Source organism: Marmota marmota, unplaced genomic scaffold (assembly GCF_001458135.2).
Source record: "Marmota marmota marmota unplaced genomic scaffold, marMar, whole genome shotgun sequence".
Taxonomy (NCBI): Eukaryota; Metazoa; Chordata; class Mammalia; order Rodentia; family Sciuridae; genus Marmota; species Marmota marmota.
The window spans coordinates 4,048,932-4,065,540 of NW_026000223.1; the positions used below are offsets into that span (position 1 = coordinate 4,048,932).

At 37.7% G+C, this 16,609-nt stretch overlaps 1 pseudogene; it reads right to left on the bottom strand.

The window, feature by feature from the left end:
• Window positions 1-15,807: 15,807 nt before the first annotated feature.
• The window catches only part of LOC107155335, a 10,243-nt pseudogene continuing 9,441 nt past the window's right edge, over window positions 15,808-16,609 (bottom strand).

Sequence of the window (16,609 nt, forward strand, 5' to 3'; positions counted from 1 at the left end):
GAATGGAGTGGTTGTCCTCATTTCCATTTCAGAGGATTTGTCGCTGATATACAGGAATGCCTTTGATTTATGCGTGTTGATTTTATATCCTGCCACTTTGCTGAATTCATTTATTAGCTCTAATAGTTTCTTTGTAGACCCTTTCAGGTCTGCTAGGTATAGAATCATGTCATCAGCAAATAGTGATAATTTAAGTTCTTCTTTTCCTATTTTTATGGCCCGCAGAGGGGCAGAGCTGCCAACCACTCCTGCAAGGTAGGCGGGCCTGTGACCCACCGGCAGAACAGGAGTAGCAGCCTGCTGAGAGGCAGAGCCGCCCCCTCCCCCCGCGCTGTCAAGGTAGACGGAACTATTTATCTTTTTATTATTGAGTTATTTGAGCTCTTCATAAATTCTAGATCCAGGAACTTCATCAGATATAAGATATGTTGATATTTTTTCTCCTCTGTTCTTCCTTTGTATCTTTATAACATCTTGAAATACAAATGTATTTTTATTATGTTCAATTTATTTATCTTGTCTTTTAGTTACTTGTATTTTAAGTGTTGCATGTAAGGAATAATAACCTAACCCAGCATCATACAGATTCATATTTGTTTTCCTACAAGAGTTTTACATTCTATCTTTTCCTTTTATGTCTTCAATCCATTATAAGCTCATTTGGGGACATGGCATGAAGCAGTAGTCCAACTTCATTTTTTTTTAATGTGAATATACAGTTAGCACTATTTGTTGAAATGATTGATCTTTCCTTTGAATTACCTTGGCACAATTGTAGAAAAAAACAATCATCAAAAATCAAATATATGGCTTAATCTCTACACTTTCAATTCTATTCCTCTGATTTATTTGTCCAACCTAACGTGAGTGCCACAAGTATCTTGATTTCTATAGCTCTCTAGTCAGTTACAAAATTAGGAAGTGAAAGTCCCTCAACTTTGTTCTTATTTTTCAAAATTGTTTTAATTATCTTTGTATTTTCATATAAATTTTAAATTAAATTTTTTAATATCTGCAAAAGTCAGCAGGATTTTATTAGTGTTTGTTTGAAAGTATAGATGAATTTGTGAAATATCACATCTAATCAGTGCTGAATTTTATAATCCTTGAATATTTATTTAGATTTTTTTTAAATTTCTTTGAATGACATTGTAATTTTCAGTGTATGAATTTTATATTTCTTTTTAAAAATATTTCTAAGTATTTTATTTTCTTCAATACTACTATAAGTAGAATTATTCTTAAAAGTTTATTTTCAGATTGTTTATTGCTAGTGTATAGAAATACAGCTGACTTTTTATATGACCTTGTGTCCTTAAACTTTGCTGAACTTGCTTATGAAGCCTAATACTTTTATTAATGAAATCCTTAGAATTTTGGATATTCAAGATCATATCAGCTGGGTATGGTGGCGATGCCTGTAATCCTAGCTACTAGGGAGGTGGAGGAGGAGAATCACAAATTTGTAGTCGAATTAGACACTTAGTAAGACTGTCTCACAATAAAAATTTGAAGAAGGCTGAAGATGTAACTCTGTGGTGGAGCACACTCTTTTCCCCCTGACATACACAATCAACTGTCAAATGCATAGAAATATAATGTTTTTCCTTCCAATTCAATCTGGATGGTATTTATTTCTTTTCCTTGCCTATTTTCCCTCAATATAATATTCCATTACAGTTTTGTTTAGAAGTGTCAAGAGTGGAATTTATATTTTGTTTTGAATCTCATGGGGAAAACTGATTATTTTGTGTTTATGATCATGGTCCTTTGTTTTTTCCTTTGGGTGAGGCTGTTTGTTTATTTATTTATTTGGTACTGGAGATTGAACCCAAGGGCACTTTTCCCCAGAATTACATCCTCAGCTTTTTAAAATTTTGTTTAGAGACAAGGTCTTGCTAATTTTTTGAGTCTTGCTAAATTGCCGAGGTTGGCCTTGAAACTGAGACCCTGCTGCCTCAACTTCCCAAGTTGCTAGGAATATAAGCATGTGGAGTCATGCCTGGCTTCCTACAGTTTTAAAAAGTAGATTGCAATCCATTGCATGAATAAATTTTTGTTCATTGAACTAACATTGTACTCCTTGAATAAATTTCAGTGTTAGTCATCAAGAATTTTTATTAATCTGCGAATATTGATCTGCAATTTTCTCATGATCTCTTTGATTTTGCAATTAGTTTATAACTGGTCTCAGAATGTTCTGGGCTGTATTTCTTCTATTTCTATTTTTTTTCCTTTTTGAAAGAGTTTATAAAGAATTGTTGTTAACTATTCTTTAAACATTTGGTGGAACCTATCAATGGATCCATCTGTTTCTTGACTTTTCTTTGTGGAAAGTGCTTTAATTGTTGAATTATTGGATAATTATCTTTCAGTCTATTGTATCTATTATCCAATTGACTATTGGCCTGTATCATCAATTGTAAATCCCCTGAATAGCATGGGTCACTTCTTTCTTGCTATATTGAAATTTTCTTTTCTTTTAAATATTTTTCTTTTTAGTTTTAGATGGACTGAGTATCTTTATTGGTATAAACCAAGGAGTTGGATAGCAAGCTGAAATGGTGGTTCCATTCCCAGTTTTCTGAGGAATCTTCATGCTGCTTTCCATAATGATTGCACCAATTTGCAGTCCTACCAGCAATGTATGAGTGTATCTTTTCCACCACATCCTTACCAACATTTATTATTGCCTGTATTCTTGATGATTGTCATTCTGACAGGATTGAGGTAAAATATTGGAGTAGTTTTGATTTGCATTTCTCTAATTACTAGAGATGTTGGAACAATTTTTCATATATTTGTTAATCAATTGTATTTCTTCTTCTGTAAAATGTCTGTTCAGTTCCTTAGCCCATTTATTGATTGGGTTATTTGGGGTTTTTTGGTGTTAAGTTTTTTGAGTTCTTTATATATCCTAGAGACTAATGCTTTATGGGAGGTGCATGTGGTAAAGATTTTCTTCCAATCTGTAGGCTCATATTATTAATTGTTTCCTTTGCTAAGAAGAAGCTTTTTAATTTGAATCCATCCCATTTATTGATTCTTGATTTTAATTCTTGTACTTTAGGAGTCTTATTAAGGAAGTCAGATCCTAGTCCAAAGTGGTAAATATTTGGGCCTATTTTTTCTTCTATTAGGTGCAGGGTCTCTGTTCCAGTGCCTAAATATTTGATTCACTTTGAGTTGATTTTTGTGCAGGGTGAGAGATAGGAGTTTAATTTCATTTTGCTACATATGGATTTCCAGTTTTGCCAGCACCATTTGTTGAAGAGGTTATCTTTTCTCCAGTAAATGTTTTTGGCACCCTTGTCTAGTATGAGACAACCATATTTATGTGGGTTTGTCTCTGTGTCCTCTATTCTGTACCATTGGTATACAAGTGTATTTTGGTGCCAATACCATGCCATTTTTGTTACTATAGCTCTGTAGTATAGTTTAAAGTCTGGTATTGTGATGCCTTCTGCTTCACTTTTGTTGCTAAGGATTGCTTTGTCTATTCTGGATCCCTTATTTTTCAAATAAATTTCATGATTACTTTTTTTTATTTTTATGAAGAATGTCATTGGGATTTTAATAGGAATTGCATTAAATCTCTATAATGCTTTTGGTAGTATGGCCATTTTGACAATATTAATTCTGCCTATCCAGGACCATGGGAGATCTTTCCATCTTCTGAGTTTTCTTCCATTTTTTCTTTAGTGTTCTGTAGTTTTCATTGTAGAGATCTTTCACCTTTTTTGTTAGATTGATTTCCAGGTATGTATGTATGTATGTATTGAGACTATTGTGAATGGAGTAGTTTTCCTAATTTCTCTTTCAGTGGATTCATTGCTGATCCAGTGTATTTTGATGTTGCTGTATGTTATATTGATAATTTAGTTAGCAACTTCTCTGAACTATTCCTATAGTGTCCTTTGTCCTGTTTGGGCATTGAAATCTTAATGATTGGGTAGGGATTCTTTAATGCCTGGATCCAATTAGTCTTTCAGTCTTTTCTGAGCTCTGTTTTCACATGTATTCCACATTCAGACAGAAAATATACAAGTCTACATTAGCCTTCATTTCCTGCTTCTACAAAGCCTCACGTTTACCAACATGTAAAAGCTTAGGTCCTTCTCTGACCTATTTTGGTTGAGGGCACAGCCCTATACACACACATAAGGCCTTCCAGATTCCTGGGCAGATGCTGCAACTTTTCACAGCCTTCTGTAGATTTGTTAGTTAGATTTTTGTCACGATGACCAAAATATCCAACAAGAACAATTTAGAGGAATAAAAGTTTATTTTGGCTCATGTTTCAGAGATTCTGTCTTCTGTTGGCCACGTCCATTGCTTTGGTCCAAGGATGAAGTGGAACATCATGGCAGAAGGGCATGGTGAGGGAGTGTTGTTTTGTTCTGCTTATGGAGGCCAGGAAGCATCAAAGAGGAAGAGGTCTTGGGGAAGATGGACAAAAGGGGTTTCATGCTGGTAAGCAATAAATTAGGTCAAATTAAGAAAGCCTTCTGATTGAGGTCTTCCAGACATGCATAAAATAATGGCAATTATCTAGAAATGTGGTGTTGAAAAAGAAAACAGGAACATCCGAAGATGGCGGCGAGGGGAGTGCATTTCCCCCGTGTGCCGCGGCACTGTGTGGGACAATGACGAGTCAGGAAGGCTAAAGGCTATCTTATTAGGAATTTCCAGCAATAGTGGGGTGCTCTGGAACCTGGAGGAAGGATTTCCATCGCACGAGGATCGGCTACGGGGACTCAACCGCGAGAGATTTGTCGCACGGAGGGTAACACTGCTTATTCAGCAAATCGCCCTGCGGCTAGAGTCTGCAGCGCATGCTGGGAAACGAGGAGATAGCGACGCAGGGATACAGCGCTGCAGTTTCTGCCAGCCGTGCAAGCACTGTACTCAGTGCTGAATTCTGGGTTCGAGAAGGGTGAAGGAAGCGGTCCAATTCGGTTCTCCACACCGGTCAGACCACAGAGGAGGCCAGCGACCACCATCTTGGAGAGCTGACGTCACCATCCCTGTTTTCGACTGACCGCAGCTCATTCAGCCATAGAACAGGTAATTTCAGGCTGCCATTCGCCTGCGGCTTGCAGAAAGATTACTCAGGCTCAGTGCTAAATAACCCGCGGAAACTGCTTCTTGGAGCCTGATCTAATCAGAGCATACACCGAGCATGGAGCGGCTGAGTTCCAGCTCCCGGAACTGCTCTGGCCCAGGGCTAAGGAGCCCGTGGAAACGGCTTCTCGGTCCGGGTCCTGCTTAGTACTGTGGAGGTAAATACCAACCGAGCCTTCGTGGGCAGTGGCAACAGGACTGAGACGGGGCCTGTGAGGGCCGGTCAGGACTCACCCGTTGCTTTGGTCACCCGGCAAAGGGAACGAAATGCCGCCATTCGCATAGTATACCAACATGGCAGAGGTCTGATGTCATCAGAAAGCAGCGGAGGAGAGAACTTCATCAATACCAGCGGTGACATAAGCAGTTGGTCTCCTGGTAGGGGGGGTGAGGCACAGTCACCCGAGTCTCCTCAATTTGTCGTTGAGCCAGAGGGGAGAAGCCGGGCCGCCGCCAGCGCCCGGAGCAGGCCCAGCGGCTCGCCAGCGTGGTGACCGCGTGACCCCAATTGGAGAGGGGGCGGAGCGGAGCCGCCACTCGCACCCGCAAGGTGGGCAGACCCGCGACCCAGTGGTACATGGGCGTGGTAGGAGGGGCAGGGCAGAGCCGCCGTTCGCGCTTGCAAGGTAAACAGACCTGTGACAGCCGGGCGGGTCAGGCCCAGTGGCCTGCCAGTGTGGTACACATGTCACCCCAACTGGAGTAGGGGCAGAGCAGATCCTTCTCCCACGCCCGGATCAGGCCCTGCCGGTGTGGTGGTCACGTGACCCCAATTGGAGTGGGGGCGGAGCGGAACCGCCACCCGTGCCCGCAGGGTGAGCAGACCAGTGATCAAACTGCAGATCAGACCCAGGGGTCCGCAGGCGTGGTAGGAGGGGCAGGGCAGATCCGCCGCCCGCGCCTCCAAGGTAGGCAGACCTACAACAGACCGGCGGATCAGGCCCAGGAGCCTGCCGGCGTGGTACAAACACCACCCTAATTGGAGTAGTGGCAGAGCAGAGTCGCCGCCCGTGCCAGGAACAGGCCCAGCGTCCTGCAGGCGGGGTAGTCACGACACCCCATTTGGAGTAGGGGCAGAGTAGAACCGCCGCCCGCGTCTGCAGGGTAGGCAAACCTGCAACCGACTGGCGGATCAGGCCCGGTGGCCTGCCGGCGTGGTACACTCGTCACCCCAATTGGAGTAGGGGCAGAACAGAGCCGCCGCCAGCTCCCAGAACAGGCCCAGTGACCTGCCGGCGTGGTAGCCACGACACCCCAATTGGAATAAGGAGAGAGCAGAGCCGCCGCCCGCACCTGCAGGAAAGATACGCAAGCAGTATGAAAAGACAAGGAAAGAAAGGACCACAAGCAATGCAGGTCAACGCAACTTTAGAAGAGGTAACAGCTGCAGCAGATGGAATGTCAGATAAAGAATTCAGGATATACATGCTTCAGATGATCTGGAGTATCAAGGAAGACATTAAACAGCAAAATCAGACAATGAAAGATCACTTCGACAATGAATTACGCAAACAAATCCAGGAAGCAAAGGATCAACTATACAGGGAGATAGAGGTTATAAAAAACAAACAAACAGAAATCCTAGAAATGCAGGAAGCAATAAACCAACTTAAAAACTCAATGGAGAATACTACCAGCAGAGTAGAACACTTAGAAGATAGAACATCAGACAATGAAGACAAAGTATTTCAACTGGAAAAGAACATAGACAGCTCAGCAAGACTGTTAAGAAACCATGAGCAGAACATCCAAGAAATATGGGATAACATTAAGAGACCAAACTTAAGAGTCATTGGGATACAGGAAGGTACAGAGCTCCAAACCAAAGGAATGAGCAATCTATTCAATGAAATAATACGAGAAAACTTCCCAGACTTGAAGAATGAGACAGAATCCCAAATCCTAGAAGCCTACAGGACGCCGAATGTGCAAAATCATAAGAGATCCACACCTAGACACATTATAATGAAGATGCCCAACATACAGAATAAGGAGAGAATTTTAAAAGCTACAAGAGAAAGGAAGCAGATTACATTTAGGGGTAAGCCAATCAGGATAACAGCTGATCTTTCAACACAGACTCTGAAAGCTAGAAGATCCTGGAATAACATATTTCAAACACTGAAAGAAAATGGGTTCCAACCAAGAATTGTGTATCCAGCGAAATTAAGCTTCAGGATGGAAGATGAAATTAAAACCTTCCACGATAAACAAAAGTTAAAAGAATTTGCAGCTAGAAAACCATCTCTTCAAAACATCCTCGGCAAAACATTACAGGAAGAGGAAATGGAAAATAACAATGAAAACCAACAGTGGGAGGTAGGACAGTAAAGGGGGGGGAAATAATCAAAGAGGAAAACAAACCATGTTTAGTAACAGAAATAAACAAATATGGCTGGAAGAACAACCCATATCTCAATAATAACCCTAAATGTTAATGGCTTAAACTCACCAATTAAGAGACACAGGCTAGTAGAATGGATCACAAAACAAGACCCAACAATATGCTGCCTACAGGAGACGCATTTGATAGGAAAAGACATACATAGGCTGAAGGTGAAAGGTTGGGAAAAATCATATCACTCATATGGACTTCGGAAACAAGCAGGAGTGTCCATACTCATATCAAATAAAATAGATTTCAAGCCAAAGTTAATCAAAAGGGATAAAGAGGGACACTACATACTGCTTAAGGGAACCATACACCAACAAGACATAACAATCATAAATATTTATGCCCCAAACAATGGTGCAGCTATGTTCGTCAAACAAACTCTTCTCAAGTTCAAGAGTCTAATAGACCACCATACCATAATCATGGGAGACTTCAACACACCTCTCTCGCCACTGGACAGATCTTCCAAACAAAAGTTGAATAAGGAAACTATAGAACTCAATAACACTATTAATAACCTAGACCTAATTGACATATATAGAGTATACCACCCAACATCAAGCAGTTACACTTTTTTCTCAGCAGCACATGGATCCTTCTCAAAAATAGATCATATATTATGTCACAGGGCAACTCTTAGACAATATAAAGGAGTAGAGATAATACCATGCATCTTATCTGATCATAATGGAATGAAACTGAAAATCAACGATAAAAGAAGGAAGGAAAAAGCATACATCACTTGGAGAATGAACAATAGGTTACTGAATGATCAATGGGTTATAGAAGACATCAAGGAGGAAATTAAAAAATTCTTAGAGATAAATGAAAACACAGACACAACATATCGGAATCTATGGGACACATTGAAAGCAGTTCTAAGAGGAAAATTCATTGCTTGGAGTTCATTCCTTAAAAAAAGAAAAAACCAACAAATAAATGATCTCATACTTCATCTCAAAATCCTAGAAAAAGAAGAGCAAAACAACAGCAAAAGAAGTAGAAGGCAAGAAATAATTAAAATCAGAGCTGAAATTAATGAAATCGAAACAAAAGAAACAATTGAAAAAATTGACAAAACTAAAAGTTGGTTCTTTGAAAAAATAAACAAAATCGACAGACCCTTAGCCATGCTAGCGAAGAGAAGAAGAGAGAGAACTCAAATTACTAGCATACGGGATGAAAAAGGCAATATCACAACAGACACTTCAGAAATACAGAAGATAATCAAAAACTATTTTGAATCCTTATACTCCAATAAATTAGAAGATAGTGAAGGCATAGATAAATTTCTTAAGTCATATGATCTGCCCAGATTGAGTCAGGAGGATATAGACAACCTAAACAGACCAATATCAATTGAGGAAATAGAAGAAACCATCAAAAGACTACCAACTAAGAAAAGCCCAGGACCGGATGGGTATACAGCAGAATTTTACAAAACCTTTAAAGAAGAACTAATACCAATACTTTTCAAGCTACTTCAGGAAATAGAAAAGGAGGGAGAACTTCCAAATTCATTCTATGAGGCCAACATCACCCTGATACCTAAACCAGACAAAGACACTTCAAAGAAAGAAAACTACAGACCAATATCTCTAATGAACCTAGATGCAAAAATCCTCAATAAAATTCTGGCGAATCGGATACAAAAACATATCAAAAAAATTGTGCACCATGATCAAGTAGGATTCATCCCTGGGATGCAAGGCTGGTTCAATATACGGAAATCAATAAATGTTATTCACCACATCAATAGACTTAAAAATAAGAACCATATGATCATCTCGATAGATGCGGAAAAAGCATTCGACAAAGTACAGCATCCCTTTATGTTCAAAACTCTAGAAAAACTAGGGATAACAGGAACATACCTCAATATTGTAAAAGCAATCTATGCTAAGCCTCAGGCTAGCATCATTCTGAATGGAGAAAAACTGAAGGCATTCCCTCTAAAATCTGGAACAAGACAGGGATGCCCTCTCTCTCCACTTCTGTTCAACATAGTTCTCGAAACACTGGCCAGAGCAATTAGACAGACGAAAGAAATTAAAGGCATCAAAATAGGAAAAGAAGAACTTAAATTATCACTATTTGCAGATGATATGATTCTATACCTAGCAGACCCAAAAGGCTCTACAAAGAAACTATTAGAGCTAATAAATGAATTCAGCAAAGTGGCAGGATATAAAATCAACACGCATAAATCAAAGGCATTCCTGTATATCAGCGACAAATCCTCTGAAATGGAAATGAGGACAACCACTCCATTCACAATATCTTCAAAAAAAATAAAATACTTGGGAATCAACCTAACAAAAGAGGTGAAAGACTTATACAATGAAAACTACAGAACCCTAAAGAGAGAAATAGAAGAAGATCTTAGAAGATGGAAAAATATACCCTGTTCATGGATAGGCAGAACTAACATCATCAAAATGGCGATATTACCAAAAGTTCTCTATAGGTTTAATGCAATGCCAATCAAAATCCCAACGGCATTTCTTGTAGAAATAGAGAAAGCAATCATGAAATTCATATGGAAAAATAAAAGACCCAGAATAGCAAAAACAATGCTAAGCAGGAAGTGTGAATCAGGCGGTATAGCGATACCAGACTTCAAACTATACTACAGAGCAATAGTAACAAAAACAGCATGGTACTGGTACCAAAACAGGCGGGTGGACCAATGGTACAGAATAGAGGACACAGAAACCAATCCACAAAACTACAACTATCTTATATTTGATAAAGGGGCTAAAAGCATGCAATGGAGGAAGGATAGCATCTTCAACAAATGGTGCTGGGAAAACTGGAAATCCATATGCAACAAAATGAAACTGAATCCCTTTCTCTCGCCATGCACAAAAGTTAATTCAAAATGGATCAAGGAGCTTGATATCAAATCAGAGACACGCCGTCTGATAGAAGAAAAAGTTGGCTACGATCTACATACTGTGGGGTCGGGCTCCAAATTCCTCAATAGGACACCCATAGCACAAAAGTTAATAACTAGAATCAACAAATGGGACTTACTCAAACTAAAAAGTTTTTTCTCAGCAAAAGAAACAATAAGAGAGGTAAATAGGGAGCCTACATCCTGGGAACAAATCTTTACTCCTCACACTTCAGATAGAGCCCTAATATCCAGAGTATACAAAGAACTCAAAAAATTAGACAATAAGAGAACAAACAACCCAATCAACAAATGGGCCAAGGACCTGAACAGACACTTCTCAGAGGAGGACATACAATCAATCAACAAGTACATGAAAAAATGCTCACCATCTCTAGCAGTCAGAGAAATGCAAATCAAAACCACCCTAAGATACCATCTCACTCCAGTAAGATTGGCAGCCATTATGAAGTCAAACAACAACAAGTGCTGGCGAGGATGTGGGGAAAAGGGTACACTTGTACATTGCTGGTGGGACTGCAAATTGGTGCAGCCAATTTGGAAAGCAGTATGGAGATTTCTTGGAAAGCTGGGAATGGAGCCACCATTTGACCCAGCTATTCCCCTTCTCGGTCTATTCCCTAAAGACCTAAAAAGAGCATGCTACAGGGACACTGCTACATCGATGTTCATAGCAGCACAATTCACAATAGCAAGACTGTGGAACCAACCTAGATGCCCTTCAATAGACGAATGGATAAAAAAAATGTGGCATTTATACACAATGGAGTATTACTCTGCATTAAAAAATGACAAAATCATAGAATTTACAGGGAAATGGATGGCATTAGAGCAGATTATGCTAAGTGAAGCTAGCCAATCCCTAAAAAACAAATGCCAAATGTCTTCTTTGATATAAGGAGAGTAACTAAGAACAGAGTAGGGTCGAAGAGCATGAGAAGAAGATTAACTTTAAACAGGGATGAGAGGCGGGAGGGAAAGAGAGAGAGAAGGGAAATTGCATGGAAATGGAAGGAGACCCTCAGGGTTATACAAAAGTACATACAAGAGGAAGTGAGGGGAAAGGGAAAAATAATACAAGGGGGACAAATGAATGACAGTAGAGGGGATAGAGAGAGAAGAGGGGAGGGGAGGGGAGGGGGGATAGTAGAGGATAGGAAAGGCAGCAGAACACAACAGACACTAGTATGGCAATATGTAAATCAATGGATGTGTAACTGATGTGACTCTGAAATCTGTATATGGGGTAAAAATGGGAGCTCATAACCCACTTGAATCAAAGTTTGAAATATGATATATCGAGAAACATGTAATGTTTTGAACAACCAACAATAAAAAATTTAAAAAAAAAAAAGAAAAAGAAAAAGAAAACAAACAAACCAAAACCAATCCCAATCTGCTTCCAAGACTGGCAAGCCCCTAGTTAGTGACTGTAAACTGTTGTTTTTGAGAATAAAAATGAGTGAGAAAGAGGATTGGAGTAAGGTAAGTTAAAATATCACAAAAGTTTACTTATTTTCCTGAGATTGTATTTATTATGAATTAAGATTCTCCTAGGTGCTGCAAGCTTTGGGTTAGTTTCCAGAGTTCTAAAATAGTTGGTTCACATAATGTTTACTGCCTTATATGGAAGAGAGGTTTTTAGGTCCTTAATCCACCAGGTTCACTGATCTCAAGCATAGACTGTTCACATTTGATATAGCTATTGACCTATCAGGGTTCAACTCTGATATTTCATTATTATTTTTTAATTGATTTTATTTTATAAAGACACCACAGCAGAATGCATTACAATTCTTGTTACACATATATACCACAATTTTTCATATCTCTGTTTGTATATAAAGGATATTGACACCAATTCCTGTCTTTATACATGTATTTTGGATAATGATGTCTATCACATTCCACCATCATTGCTAATCCTCTGCTCCCTCCTTTTCCCTCCCACCCTCTTACCTAACTAGATTTCATCTATTCCTCCCATGATTCCCCTCCCTACACCTCTGTGAGTCAGCCTCCTTATATCAGAGAAAACATTCAACATTTGTTTGGGATTGGCAAACTTCACTTAGCATTATCTTTTCCCCTCACACATCAGATAGAGCACTAATCTCTAGGGTATATAAAGAACTCAAAAAGCTAAACACCAAAAACAAAACAAAATAAAACAAAAACAAAAAAGCAAAAATAACCCAATTAACAAATGGGCCAAGGACCTGAACATACACCTCTCAGAAGAGGATATACAATCAATCAACAAATATATAAAAAATGCTCAACATCTTTAGCAATTAGAGAAATGCAAATCAAAACTACTCTAAGATGTCATCTCACTCCAGTCAGAATGCCAGCTATTATGCATACAAACAACAATAAGTGTTGGCGAGGATGTGGGAAAAAATGTTACACACATATATATTGCTGGTGGGACTGCAAATTGGTGCAGCCAATATGGAAAGCAGTATGGAGATTCCTTGGAAAACTGGGAATGGAACTACCATTTGACCCAGCTATCCCTCTCCTCGGACTATACCCAAAGGACTTAAAAACAGCATACTACAGGGACACAGCCACATCAATGTTTATAGCAGCACAATTCACAATAGCTAAACTGTGGAGCCAACCTTGATGCCCTTCAATGGATGAATGGATAAAAAAAATGTGGCATATATACACAATGGAATTTTACTAAGCAATAAAAGAGAATAATATCATTATTCTTTTATGTTTTTCTCTGTTCTTAATTTTTTAGTTTTTATGTGTTCCTTTTGTTTATCTTGGATTAGATTTTTATTTTGTGGGTTTTTTTTCTGTTTTGGTGAGTTACTTATGCATAATAGTGCAGTTCACTTTGACATATGCATAAGTACATATAATATAGTTTTATCTATTTCAATCCCCAGTATTTATTTTTTCTTTCCCTCGTCCTTCCCTATGTCTTAATTCTCTTTTCCATTAATTTTCCTTCTGTTTATTTTTTAAATTGGTGCATTAGAGCTATGCATATAATTAAAATATTCTGTGATGTATTCTTATGTGTACATAGCCTAATTTGGTCAATTTATTTTCCCAGTTTTCCCTTTCACTCTCTTTTCCCTCCCCCTTAGTCCTCTGCTTCTAGTCTACTGATCTCTCTTCTGTTTTCACAAGAGTCCCTTTTCTAAATTCATTTTAACTTTCTAGCTTCTGTATATGACAGAAAATAATTGATGCTTGACTTTCTGATCCTGGTTTATTTCATTTAGTATGATGTTCTCCAGTTCCATCCTTCACAAGCAAATGACATAATTTAATTCTTCTATATGACTGAATAAAATTTCATTGTGTATATTTACCACATATTTTTATTCATTCATCCATTGATAGGTATCTAGGTTGGTTCTATAACTTGGCTATTGTGGATTGTGCTGCTATAAAAATTGGTATGCATGCATTGCTGTATTATGCTGATTTTAGTTCTTTTGGATAAATACCAAAGAGTAGGATGGCTGGGTCTTATGATGGTTCTCTTCCTGATCTTTTAGGAATCTTTATGCTACTTTTCAAAGTGGTACTAATTTGCAGCTCCACCAACAACATATAAGTGTAACTTTTTTTTTCTACATCCTTTCAAACAATTGTTTTTCTGTGTTCTGTATTATGACTATTAAATCCCAGGAAAGTTTTGATTTGCATGTCCTCAACTGCTAAGGATATTGAATATATATATATATATATATATATATATATATATATATATATATATATAATATTTGTATTTCTGTTTTTGAAAAATATCTTTTTGGATCTTTTGTCTATTTATTGAGTGGGTTATTAGGGTTTTTTGTGTTTTTGTTAAGATTTTTTTAGTTCTTTTTATATTTTGGTCAATATCCCCTGTCAGATATTTGGCAAAGATTTTCTCCCATTCTACATACTCTGTCTTCATACTCTTATTTTGTTGTGGTTGTTGTGCAGAGACTTTTAAATTTACTGTTATCCCACTTATTGGTTCTTAGTTTTATTTTTTATAACATAAACCATTTATTAACCATTTATATTAACCAAAATTTCCAACTAGCAACAAATTTAATATTCATTTATCAAAGACATAATTTATAATTTTGAGGGAGAAATGCATCAAAGGCATATCTACAATTATAAAAGTTCTCATTTACATGTAACATGGAAGATACATTTTATTACTCTTCACATATTCTGGAAGACATTCAAATAAAGATAAATAAATTCAGACTTGTTGATAAAGTATTCTGGAGGTTGAGATCCTTCACTTTATTATCTTGTGATAACAAAATCCAAAATTGTTAATGTTAATTCTCTCATCATACATTCATGTAAAAACAGTTTTTAAAAAACTTATAAAGGAAGCCTATAGATTGGCTAGTTTAGGTGTTTTATAATGATTTAATAATTTGCTGTTGGGCTTATCTGCTAGAGAAGGATAAAATAACTGGAGGAAACTCTTCCAGCTATTTAGATATGAGATATTTAGACCTAGAGTAAAAAGCAAAGTAGAAACAAAAGATAAAATAGTTGTGAAGCTACATGATGCTATTTTTGGCCTAGTCTGTTACTTCCTGATGATTGTTATAAGTGTTTTCTTTTTTATAAAGTAAAAATATTAAAAGAAATACACAGTGTATATATTTTTGTAAAAAATATATACATATAAAAGCTAAAATTATATAAAACCAATGAAAAAAGCCACCAGAATTGACTAAGTGGGTGTAGCATACAGATTATAAAATGTCCCCACTACAGTTTGGGAGTTTCCTCTCCTTTTACCTATTTTATGATTTATAGTCTCACTTATTGTCAATCCTCTAAAAAAACAGTGCTACTGATAACAGGGCAAAGATCTGTGTTATTTCTTAAGGATAAAATACTTTGAATGAGTAAAGGAATATGCCTAATGGTACCTTTTTTTTTTTTTTTTGCAACTCATTTCAGCGTTAAAGCTTAACCAAAAAATCTAAATATACAGATGCAGCTCAGAAACATTTATGCAAATATGAAAAATAATGGCATAATTTAAAGTTTCTTAAATAAGGTATTATAAGAGTTGGGCTTATTCTATAAGGTTTCTCTAGGAAAATAAATGTAACAGCATCTGGTGCCATTTCTTAAAACTTAAAGTTCAGGGAAACAAAATTAAAGGTGAAATCTCACCTACTAAATATTTATTTATTATTCCAACTTATAAGGAGAGACTAGAGGGTGATTTGTTGAAGACCAAAATATTTTCTTAGACTTCTCTATGTGGGTGAAAATAACATGAGTTTTCCTGATGTCTTTGCATGCATTGTGGATGTTAACTTGCTTAAATGCTAGTGCATCTCTGAAAGCCCATTCTGCACTCAAAGCCTCATCAGCAAGTCCAGTTATCATTGCAGTTGGTTGTCCAGTGCTTGAATGTATCTCACCGATTTCACAGTGTGGCCACTCCTCACTCAAACTGCCATGGTGCATGGAATACAGAGGGTCCTCATATATCTATCTGTGCCTGGATGGGACAACCTCTGTGTTGTGAAGATGGAAGCAGTCACAAATGTCACAGAAGATGTGGGGCTTCTTTTTGGATGGTTTCTTTTGGTCAGCCCTATGGTAATTGTTTGAGTCATCCCCATAGCCATTAAGAGCTGCTTTTGACATCATCTCCACCTTCATCTCGAGGTCTTGATTCTTTCTTTGAAGGTCCACTATCATTGAAGTCAATCGGACTGTCTTGGGCTTTCTCATTCTCTTGTGCCTGAATATCTGTGTTGATATCCTAAGGAGTGGCTGAGCTGCCGCAGCCAAGCTACACCTTATCAGACTCTAGAATCTGAATTGGACAAGGATGTGGCAGAGGCATTTTCTCTCCTGAACCCTGTAACCTCATTTCTCAGCCTTTCCGTTGCTGCCTCTTTCTCTGTGAGTAAGCCATTAGTAATACTGATGGATTTCTGCAAAAAAGTTTATTTTATCTGTGTATTTTATGCACTGGGATTCTTTCCTTTTCATTTCTTTTTTTTTTTTTTTATTTTTTATTGTGGGTTGTTCAAAACATTACAAATTTCTTGACATATCATATTCCACACTTTGATTCAAGTGGGTTATGAACTCCCACCTTCACCCCATACACAGATTGCAGAATCACATCAGTTACACATCCATTGATTTACATATTG